The 12,587-nt window shown below is 37.4% G+C and overlaps 1 protein-coding gene across 2 annotated transcripts in view; it reads right to left on the reverse strand.

Annotated features, from left to right (window-relative positions):
* Positions 1 to 4,582, reverse strand: part of LOC150105488 (vesicle-trafficking protein SEC22a-like) — a 115,894-nt gene extending 111,312 nt beyond the window's left edge. For both annotated transcript variants that reach the window (XM_090394203.1, XM_090394202.1), the window contains exon 1: positions 4,416 to 4,582. The gene's annotated coding sequence lies outside the window, so the exon portion shown is untranslated. The remainder of the gene's footprint in view (positions 1 to 4,415) is intronic.
* Positions 4,583 to 12,587: the final 8,005 nt, after the last annotated feature.

Genomic DNA, 12,587 nt, shown 5'->3' on the forward strand with positions numbered 1-12,587 from the left:
TTTCTGATGCTTCTGGCATTCATGTAGATGCATTTCAACATCCCCTTGGGCCCACAGTCACCCTTACATAATGTCATTACCTGCCCATTCTGATTCAAAACCTGGGAAACTGCACCCAGCTCTTCAAAATCATTCTTGGCTCATACTTGCGTATCCTAGGGGGGGGGGGGGTCGCTAGACGTGCTTGAATTGCTTCCTTAGTTTCTCTAGTTTCGCACTTCCAAACTCTCATTAAACAACACTTTCTCCAAGCACCCAATGCTTGGACTGTACCATTTAAGTACAATCCATCAGTCATATACGGGTCCTTACATCCATCAAATTCACTCTACACATCCATAAACTGCACACCATTCCTCCTGTACAATTCTTCTCATTGACAATCATGGCCCTTCTTCTCGATTCTATGCTATCATACTGAGGCAGCAGCCTCACAATCTTTACTTTCCTACTCTTCATTTCTGCTTCTTCTAACAACTCTCATATCTTCTCTCATTATATATTTCTCACCTCTTAAATCATTTGTGCCTGCCAAAACAGTCAAAACGTTATGCAGTCTAATAAGTTGTAGCATAATAACTGCATGTAGCATGTGGGATGTCTTCATCCAAACAGTGCAGATAGGTGAGGAAGAAAAATATTAATTAATTCGAGAATATTGGGTGACCTATATGGGCTGCATACTGAAGAGTTTCTTTCTTCTGACATATATGCACATGGTGAATACAAAATTATAGCATCACTGCAATAAAAATCTCACTTAAAAATCCAACCTTAATTTTTTTTTTTTTTAATTATTTCCACATTCGTTTCGCCAACATTAACAGAATGTTTAAACACAAATATAAATGATATATGTTATCACTTACATTCATGTCTTGCTATTTCTAAATGAACTACAAAATCAACCTCAAATGCTACATCTTGGCTGTCCAAACTGCACCCTGTATAACCAACTGCCAATAGGATGGCACTTTTATGCAATACAATGTCTCATGCCATGGGGTGCTAAATCTAGAACCGTCTGTTTTTAACTTTCTTTGGCTTAAAGTTTCCTTGCACCATCCAGTTACATTCATGCACTATACTATCTTTCTTTACCACTCTCTAAATTCTGAAAATCACTCTCACAACTCTGACTTTTTATCTCTGAAGCTCAATCATCTGAGATCCAACTACCAAACAGTGGTCATTTTCCTGAGTGATTTTAATATTTATAACTGGTTTCCCCCTTTTTCAATTCCACCAATCAAGCTGAAATACTTGCTATAAGCATTAATCTAATGCAACTCATCCATCAACCAACCAGAGTATCAGATAACTATCACCCATAACACTTGATCTTTTCTTAAACAGTTCTTCCAAATATACTGAAGAGGTCATTTTTTCTCTCAGTAATTCAGATCAAAATTTTTTATCTCCAGAACATGAAGAGTTTCTTCCCTCAGTCATTCTCAACCTGATGTCCTTTGGTACCACAGTAGTGCCAAAAATAAGTGAGATGACCTCTGATAAATGAGAATGTCAAAAGAATGGGACAATACTTTGACCATAGAAAGGAAGAGTAGAAGCACTGTCCCATTCTTTTGACAAATTAATTTATTCCAATTTAAAGAGTTACTGAAATGATCCCTGCTAGAATAAAGGTCTTCATTCTCCAATTAATTCAAAATTCCTGCTCCCTATCCAAGCCATTACACAAGACCAGAAGTCTAGTGGCCTACATTAAGCACACAACAAATGCAAAACAATCAATATATCAATATGAATTTGAAAGGATGAAATGCAGAAACCTTACTTTTTGTAGGTGTGGCTTCTCGTTCCTTGCAAAAACTCTACTCTTAACTTTTGCTTTCAACCTCACCCAGACGGCATCACTGCAATAACACCTAAAGATATAGCTAACCTCCTGGCATCATTTCCTCCATCACTAGTAGCCCATTCTATCTATTCACCACCCTCCACCAAGCAAAAAATCCAGTTCTAACACCCCTGAAAACCATATTCTTACACATTTTCCAGGAGAGTGATCCTTTGTTCTCTTCCTTCCTGCCTTGTAAAGACTTTATTGCCAATCCTATAAAACTCCCCTTAATAACGTATATGCTCCTGTCATATATCTTATTTTTTGCCTATCAGCTAGTTAAATTTTCCCAAAGCGTGCATTATAACAATTTCATTGCACGCTGAAAGTTTTTGAAGCCCACAGACCTTCAAATCCATTCTCACAGGGAGCATTCCACAGACCTGCCAAAATTTTTGTCACTCACCTCTAGATCCTTTCCACCACTTCATCCCCACAGAATCCAGGCAACCAGATCTGTGGGCAGTGGTCCAGGTGTGGCCTTATAAAATTGAACAATAACCTCCCTATCCCTGCTTTTCAGTGGATAGAGAAGTTGTTTGTTTGTTTTTCAGTGTTTTGACCTCAGCTCAAACTTCAGCTTCCTGTCCACAATCCCCCCCCCCCCCCCCCAAGTACCTGGCTTTAACAATTTCTTGCAATTTAGTTGCATCAATGGTGCACAGTTTGGGATCTCTTCTTTCCAAAGTACACTGCCAACACTTGACCACAATAAACTAGCCATCATTTAACTTTGCCTATATTGCCAGTTTAAGTCATCTTGCAGGATCTCTATATATCTTCTTTAATTAGTTCCCAGTTTTTCATCATCAGCAAACAACTGAATATTTCCCGTCATCTTGACATCACTAGTCATAAACCAGTAGTTGCTTTCTCCTGGGCTCAGCTTCTCCATAAACCACTCTGATATCTGTCCATCAACCACCCTCTAATCCAAAGTACAAGCTTCATATCCATCTCTGCTTGATTCAATTTATGTGACAGAGTTCCATTTGGAAGTCTGTCAAATGCTGTTGCAAAGTCCAGCAATATCAGTGAGTAACCATTTCTTTTTCCAATCCCACTCCCATTTTATCATAAAAAGTATGTTTTCTCCTCCCTTGAACCATCTGCTTTGTTTCACTTCTGTGTCCTGACTGTCTGAGGGTTTCCCCATATGAGAAGCAGTTTGATACAACTACATTTGTTTACATTGGGATAGTTGGTAAGAGCAGGTAGCAGGTTCAAAGAAAAGCCTCTCGAAATTAAATTTGCTTCGGTGGAGTATAGAGGCTTTTTTTCCAACGGATCCTGTGCCGGGTATCCAAGACATGGTCTGCTAATCCTGGGGACAGATCTGGTCACCTGGCTGTCTTGGTGATAAGGAAACATTGGGGAGCATGTAAAGGCAAATAATGAAGACCCCAGGACTGAAATACTGAGTGAGGGCAAACTGAAAGAATGTGGTCCTCAGAGCTTGGCAGACATGAGGAGTGATATAATTAAGAGGCATAAGTTGGCAAGAAAGCCTATCAAGTGAAAAAAAAAAAATTCACTTTTGCAAGTGCTGCAACACTGAATATATTTAAGGGAAAGTATGATAGTTATAATGGTATGCGAGTATTCAACTTTCCATGATTCAGATCCCATGGAGGCTTGGAAGCAATACTAATAATCTGTAGCACTTATTTATGAAAATACAACAAGTATTGAAGATTACAAGAAATAAAAATCTAAACTTATATGAGCAGTCTTGTATTGCTTTTTTTTTTTTTTATTAGTTTATATTTTGTGTGATGTATTTTTTATTTTTTGAACTTTGATATTCTTTTCTAAATAGCGTTTTGTTATTTGGTTGTGATATGTTACGTGATTATGTCACCAGATATGACATTTGTGTGAAAGGTCTGGTGGATTTATTGATTTCCGACAAGAAATTTTTGAACATTTAAAATTCTACTCGGCGTACAGTAAACGTTGGTACACTGTCTACGTGACATAACGATGCATGTTAAGTAAACAGTATGTCTTGAAATAAGACTTGGCAGCTACAGCGAAGCACATATCTTTAACCAATGGCAAACCAACTTACACACTCTGAATAACTTTCTATTATGTAGAAAGCATTGATAAATTTGACCGAACAGTCTTGCCTAGTCTGCAAGAAACATTTTGTGATAGAGAATGACAACAGCAAAAATTTACCGGACACTGACAATTGTTTATTAAATTTTGAAATTAAAGATAGCTTTCCGAGTGTGCTTGCTTCAGCTAACTCTACCTTATCTTCCTTTGTAAAACTAGTGCCTATAAACAGATAACGTGCCACGTGGAGCTCCTTTTGGGCATATTTCGAAGGGCATCAAGTGGCGTACGAAACGCTTGTAGCCATCATCTAATAAATTACAACTAACAGTATACGAACTAACTAGTTTTAACGTGTTAAGAGTATTATAACAGATAAATTTTACCAAAGCGTGCATTATAACAATTTAATTGCAAGCTGGAGCTTAAAATGCCAAACGACACGCATACAATACACTTTAAATGTTACGTCATATATGTGATATACCTTTATCAGTTGAAGTAAATTTCATACATAATGAAGATTACTGTCCAGTTGCGGCCAATATTCTAAAAGGTATTTAATAATGAACATTTTTACAAATTTAAAACATCACTCAACCAATTTTAAATCCACGCAACTGACAAATGAAGTGTTCAAATGCGTTTGGAAATATAGATGTGTTCTGTGATGGACCTTTAATACATATAGTGGTTGAATATAGTTAAGAAATCGCCCATTAATCGCAAAATAATTTCTTTTTTTTTTTCAATTTCCCCATCCTTGTTTTGTTTCTTTTCGTTATTTCTGTAGCTTCAAATTCTAGAAAATAAATTTTGAATGCATGTAAATTTAAACTGCAATTTTAACTGCAAAAACTTTTAAATTGAAATTAAATTTCGAATGAATTTATATTATATGAAGCAAGTAGTGGATATCAAAAGCTTTGATTATGACCAGAGGTTTCAAGGGAACATGTGTAGCAGATATTATTATGCATTAAATAAAAGTTAACACGTGTAAAATTCTACACATTTATTTATTTCTATATATTTCTCCTATATATTTCTTAATTGTTGCAAGAACATCACCAAGGAGAGACAAAAAGAATCGGCTGTTACTTCAAAATTGACTTAAGTCAGATACATGTGTTTATACCCACATGTTTCGATCCCAGCTGAATAAACAGGAGAAGACACTACTATACTTCAGAGGAAACAATGGCTGGTATTTGTAATTCAAATACAAAATTAAATAAAGCATTGAAAAAAAAAAAGACTAGAAAATTAATAATGATTACTTCTCAAAACTTTGAAATACAGTAAATATAAAATCAGAACTGTTGAGATTCGCAAGGTGTCATAGAGTTTCACAAGTTTCAAATAATTTGTCCATCTCGATTAATCATCATTCAGGAAACCTTTGATTAAGATATACTTGGTTCTCATATTAAAGCGGGGTCCTCACATGAAAGAAATATCTTCCAGCCAATTATAGATAATTTTTTCGACAAGGTTTTGGCAAGAATTCGATAAAAAGTTCCTGTAGTAGTTTGGACCTATTAATCTCATTCCATAGATAACTGTTGATGATGCATTGCCTGCAGATGCCTTCTATATCATGATAACTGAAGATACTATCTCGTATGTCCAAAACACAGTAGAGAAATAGTCGAAGCCTCATAACAGACGATGATGATCGCCTGGAAAACTTTCTATATATATATATATATATATATATATATACAGGGTGTTCGGGATAAATTTGACATATTTATAATTAATTATATTTTTCCGTAAGTTACATGTATTAACACACACTTCTCTTCATTTAAAAGTTTGGACCCTTCTTCATTCATATACAAGATGTCAGAAAGGATGGATAGCTGGAACCCACCTGAATCATGGAAGAGAATAACTTGTATCATGATGATTCGTGCCCGCCATCAAAATAAGGATATTACGACTGCTGCCCAATGCTCCCTGAATACAGTAAAAACAATCAGGCATGAACTAGAGACTTGCAATGGTGACTACGAGGATGTAGCAAGAAGAAAGATCCCTAGCAGACGATCTGATTGCGTTCGTACAGCAGAATTCCTCGCAAATCTGCAGGAACAGGTGTTGAAGAACCCTGGCATTGGAATTCGGGCTTTGTTCGTGGAGTTGCTAACTGTAGTCAAGCCCTGGATAACAAGGGTAGCCAATGGTAGGCCGTATGTATGGCAGCAGGATTCGGCCCCTTGCCACACCTCTGGGAAAAGTCAAAAATGGTTGTCTGAAAATTTCTACGACTTCACCAGTCCAAATGTTTGGCCTCCAAACTCCCCAGACCTTAACCCCATGGATTATTTTGTATGGGGTGCAGTTGAAAAAGACACCAATCGCACTTCCAGTAATACAAAAGCCCAGTTAATGGATAAAATTAAAACAGTTTTTGCGGCCCTTCCCAGGGAGACTGTAGCATCAGCTTGTTCGAGGTTCCGAAGCAGAATTGAAGCTGTGATCGATGCTAATGGTGGTTATTTTGAGTAAATCTTGTTGATAGTATTGTAATTAACTCTGCCTGTAATGTTTTTTTGTCAATTCATTAAATTTAATAGATACAAAGAAGATTTTCTTTTTCCTTACGAAACTGTCAAATTTATCCCGAACACCCTGTATATATATATATATACCCTTTTTCTGCTGGAATCCTGCATGAATAAGGACATGGATTCTGCATCGCCAAGCGCAGCATGTCTTCCTCAATTCTGGTACCTTCACGATTCTTCATCCTCTTCGATGATTCTCAAGCGAACAAACTGGGCTGTACTCACAATTCCGTTGACTAAGATTAGTAGACACTCGAAGTCACCGATTTCGAATCCTAGGGAAAAGCTCTTGATAAAGAAGACATGCTTGATGCACATTTAAGTTGATTGTTCGATATAAATGTAAATACTAGCCAGTTCAATAAATGGGAATTCATCCTACACTGCAAAATACCAAAGTATGACTTAAAAAGACTCAAATACATAGCAGCTACCAGGTGATGGGGGTCAGGCATTAAACTAGGCTGGGTGCAACTCGAGGCACATCTTTTGTGATTATACCTATTTATGATCGCATGATTCATCAAGTTGCGTGTGTCTCCATAGCATGTTATTCGTCCTACAAAGGGCTGTGCTGCGAAACTGCGAGCTATCTGAACCTATGTATATCCAGACCTTTTAGTTAGTTTTGTGGTGTAGAGTACATCTTAAAATTTATGAGAGTAGAGGGGAATCGTCAAAACATAAATTTGGTGCCTCGGTAGCCTGGAAATTTTTTTTGTATCATAATGCCAAACCACAGAAGAAAGAACATTTTAGATTCCATTATGTTTGTCGACTAGAAGAAATTTTTTTGTAGTTAATTAAATAGCCGATTTTGGCTGAGGCAACTATTTATTTTCTATGGAAAATCTACTTTAAAACCCTGTAGCTTGGTTTATGCTGTACGCATTTTTATCACCAGTTTCTGCTGTATGAGTTTTATAAAATTTTCAAAAAAAAAAAATCATTCATGTTAAGGCCCATTCATTTATATATATGGAGGTAATTCAATAATTATAGTACTGTGTATACAGGGGAACTATGTTCTATATCAGTTATATGAGGAAAAAGAAACTAGTTATACTGATTCATATTACATAATGAATTAACAGACTATGCAGCCCTGTTAAAAGCATTTGTATCTACACTATCTGATCAGAAGTGTCAGGACACCCCCCTTTGTAATTCGTAAACTGACGTCTAGATGTCAATACAACCTCACTTACCAGTATAAAAGGAAGCACAGAGCTGTGTGTTGTTCAGATAAGAAGTACAAGCAGAATGGGGAGGTCAAGGGAGCTCAGTGACTTCGAACCTGGACTAGTTATTGATTGCCACATCAGTAAGAAATCTGTCAGAGACATTTCACCCCTCCTCAAGTTGTCCAAGTCAACAGTTGGTGATGTGATTGTGAAGTGAAAACATGAAGACACAACCACAAGAAAACCAGGGTGGAGTAGTCCGCATTTAATTACAGACAATAACCGTCAAGCGTTGAAGAATAGTGATGGTGCTGTCCCCAGCACCATCACTATGATTCGAGAGTTAAGAGGAATAGATTTCTATGGTCGAACAGCTGCCCATAAACCAAACATTTCTCCTGTGAACCCTAAGCGCCGCCTGCAGTGGTGTAAAGAGCGACGCCACTACTGGAAACGTGTGATTTGGAGTGATGAATCATGCTTTATCATGTAGCAGGCCGATGAAAGGGTCTGGGTGTGGCAAATGCCTGGAGAACGATTCTTGCAAGCGTAAGTAGTGCCAACAGTGAAATTTGGAGATGGTGTTACAGTGTGGGGGTGTTTTTCATGGAATGAACTTGGCCCTCTCGTAACACTACACGGAAATCTAAATGCAGAAGGGTACAGAACATTTTCACCTTTTGCGTACTGTCTGCAGTAGAAAATCAACTCGGCGATGACTACTGTCTGATCAAAATGACCATGCTACCTACCATAAAGCAAGACGGTTTGTCAACAATAACTTTCCAGTAATGGACTGGTCCGCCCAGAGCCCTGACCTGAAACCCATAGAGCACCTCTGGGATGAATTAGAACACCTTCTTTATTCTAGACCCCAACAACCCTCATCACGAACTGCTCTGGCTACAGCTCGATTTTGGCTGAGAAAAAATGGACTGTCATGCCGCCTGAGACGTTCCAACACTTGGTAGAAAGTCTCCCCGGCAGAGTTAGAACTGTCATAGAAGCAAAGGGGGGCATCTCATATTAATGTTCACTACTGGAAAATGTCATAGGGGAAAGTCTGATTACAGTTTCGAGTAGGTGTCCGGAAACTTTTGATCAGACGTTGTATAAGTAGGTCTCTCCGAAGAAAGTCTGTTATAAGTTCGTTTCTAGTCATCACTAACTGGAACGTTTTCTAAGTCTTTCTTCGACCGATTTCGAGTTAATCGATTTTTGGCACGTGAAAGTAAGGTTTGAAACCTTGCTTACCAAAGAAGTAGACCGGAAAACTCACACTATTACAGATAATAATACTAATGTTAGGGCATAGACCCACGAGATAACAGTAGCTGTCTCTCGTAGTCTTTCCCGAGAGCCTTGGTTCACTGATAGCTTTGGATCATTTTCAGCGGGCTAGGGCTAAAGGAGCCTCCTCCTACTTCCTTTGAGGAATGAATAGCAGTAAAGGGTTATTAAAATCCTCTATAATCGCGTTTAATGTTTGAAATAATGTGGGTTCTACGGTCGATTTTCTTGAGTTTATATTGTGTTAAGGTTAGGGACCACGAGATGGCGGCACATTTGAGCCGTCTCTCTTCACTGTGTACCGCTTAATTAGTGATAGCCTTGGGCCATCTATCTCTGATTTGGTACCAGTGGAGATTGAACTGCCCACTCAGTCTCCAAAAGTTAGATAGGGCTAAATGGCCTTGCCTACTCCCTGTATACGGGAATAAAAAAGGGATCTTTACTGATCCATTATATATATTTCTGACAGAGTAAATATTAAATATGTTTTGATCCAAGTCTATATATATTGCTATATAGGGCTTGATCCAAGCGGGGAATGAAAAAAAAAAAAAAAAGAATATTACACTCCAAATAAGATATGAATTAATCACATTAACTCACATAAATATAAAAATAAAAAAATCTGGGATTTTCTTGAAAATATTTCCATCTTCTAAAAATAAGCCAGTGTTGACCATAATAAACATATTGAATAAAACGAGCAAACTAGTGGAAGTTTGAATGAATTCGACAACATTAGAAGCATTACTAATAATTAAAAAATTCTCATCTTGATTTATAGCAGAAAAATAAAATATATGCCAGAAAACGTCTATTTAGGACACGAAATAGCTCTTGATAGCAAACAAGAGTTATAAAAGCTGTTGAAAATAACCCACGTAAAGAAATATTCAGCTTGGAAAGAAGTCAACAGACTGAGAAACAAACGGCCATGGAAATCATCTCAATAAGACCTCCTTGTAGGACCTCCTTTCGCTACTATGACTGCAGCATTGTAAAATTCATACAAAATTTTCCACCTGTTATACATGCAAAATAGTTACCACTATAAAAACCAGAATGTTCATAATAGAAAAGCTAATTTTCCAACATGTAACAATAATAAACTCATCCCACGAGACCAATTGATTACCCTATTATCAGAATGGATTCTCCTTTCTTCTACCATGCGCACAAGTGTTGAAGGGTCTCTCGTCTGTCGTCTATGTATTGTATAATAACATTAATAACATACTACAAAAACTTTGCCATCCCAAGATACCGGTATACTATATATTTACAAACGTTCCTGTTTGGTGGGAATTTAATATAATTATAATAATAATTAGGTTTAATTTGAACTTTGGAAATCTCTGTCGAGATATGAGCAGAAATCAACTTGCTTCTATTTGAAAGAGTCAAAGGAACAATGTTATTTTTTCCATAAAGTTGAGAGATGTTGAGTGTTCCGTTATAAGAAGCACGTTTAATTTTTCTAAATGTAACAAATTATGATATTTTGTTGCAACATCCAATAGCATAACTGAAAAAATATTTGATAATCATTATTATTCCCTTTGATGGTCTAAGAATTAGATAATCCAGAAACTTTGCTTAAGGGACCAAACGTTAATTTGTCGACACAAATCAGAAGCTGCAATATGCAAGATGGTGATCTCACAGTCAGTCGAAAATCGTCAATCATAGTACTATTAATATTTTCTACGATTCTAAAAAAAGTGCACACACACACACACACACACACATATATATATATATACATACACATATCAACAATCAACCACATTCACATAGGAAAGCATGACCGGAAACGTCAGCCAAAAGTGATAGGTGACGCTGTTCGCCAGCGCGCCAGGTGAGCAATTGGGGATTCCTCATTCAATCTTCCGACGTCGTACGAAGAACATGCGTCGTTTTACGAATGCTGAGATGGCAGACATGCACCTCGTTTACCATATTATGTATCCAACTACTATTGAACTGTTTAGTTACGCCTAATAGTTTTTTACACTACCTACTGCCTTGTGTTATTTCTGTATCTTTGTGTGTCTGTTAGTACCTTCGGGCGGCGTTTCTGGTCATGCTTTCCTATGTGAATATGGTTGATTTTGATGTCCCTTCAAATTTGTACATGGAATTTTGAACCACCCTGTATATATATTAAAAAGCTTTAATGACTGATACCGAGAAATAAAAATATGACGATATATTTGAAAAGATACTACTAGTTTCGTTGAATTATTATTATTATTATTATTATTATTATTATTTTAACGGTGTCTCCATGGAGTCAAAAGACTCATCGCGGGAGACCCGACATTCACACACTAACCATTATTTACACAATACCTGTCATACCTCTCCTTAAATTCATTCACAGTTGAAGCGTTCCCAACCAGTTCTGGCAAAGCATTCCACCCATTCACAACCCTCCAAGTAAGAAATCTAGTCCTAACACCCTTGTTAACCACACTCTTACACAATCTCCAGGGATGGCCACTCGTTCTCTCACATCCTGCATTGGTCTTAAGAATATCATCAGTATCAATCCTGTAAAATCCCTTTAACAATTTAAATACCTCTATCATATCTCCTCTCCTACGTCTATCAGCTAGTTTTTGGAGCCCACAAATCATCAATCTATCCTCATAGGGAACATCCCACAGACCTGCAACAATCTTTGTAACCCGCCTCTGAATCCTCTCTACCACTTCTGCATCACCAAGAAATCCTGGCGACCAGATCTGTGCACAATAGTCCAAATGCGGCCTTATTAATGCCTTATAGAGTGGAACAATAACTTTCCTATCCCTGCTTGTTAGTGTGTTCCTCAACAACCATGTAATTTGATGTGATGTTTTGGCAATCTTAGCAATATGCCCGTTAAACTTAAGTTCTCTGTCCACAATAACTTCCAAGTCTCTTGTCTCATCAACTTTCTGCAGTTCAGTTCCGTTAATATAGTAAAGAGCATGCGATGTCATCCTCCCGAAGTGCATCACCTTACACTTAGCCACGTTGAACTGACAGCCATTTACCTCAGTCCATAGCGTCAGCCAATTTAAGTCATCCTGTAAAATATCCACATCATTTGAATTGATTATCGCTCTTCCCAATTTTGCATCATCAGCAAACAAGTGGATATTACCATTCAAGGTATTTCCAATATCATTGATGTACAAATTAAACAATAGAGGACCAAGAACTGAGCCCTGAGGTACACCACTAGTCACTTGCCTTTTCCTAGACTCAGCTCCTCCGTAAACCACTCTTTGATATCTGTCCACCAGCCATCCTTTAATCCAAATCACCATCTTCGGATCCAAATCCATTTGCTCTAATTTATGTAACAGAGTTCTACGTGGAATCCTGTCAAAAGCCTTTGCAAAGTCAAGCAGTATCACTGAGTAAGGATTTCCTTTATCCAACTCCACTGTTACTTTATTATAGAACGTAAGCAAATTACTTAGGCAAGACCTACCCTTCACAAAACCATGTTGCCCCTTATAAAGTATCATATTGCTGTCCGCCCAGTCCTGAATTCTAATTTTAACTAATTTCTCCAAAATCTTAACCACCACTCCAGATATATTGATTGGTCTATAA

This window comes from Typopeltis vanoorti, chromosome 6 (assembly GCF_054136105.1).
Source record: "Typopeltis vanoorti isolate ZY-2024b chromosome 6, IOZ_Tvanoo_1.0, whole genome shotgun sequence".
NCBI lineage: Eukaryota > Metazoa > Arthropoda > Arachnida > Uropygi > Thelyphonidae > Typopeltis > Typopeltis vanoorti.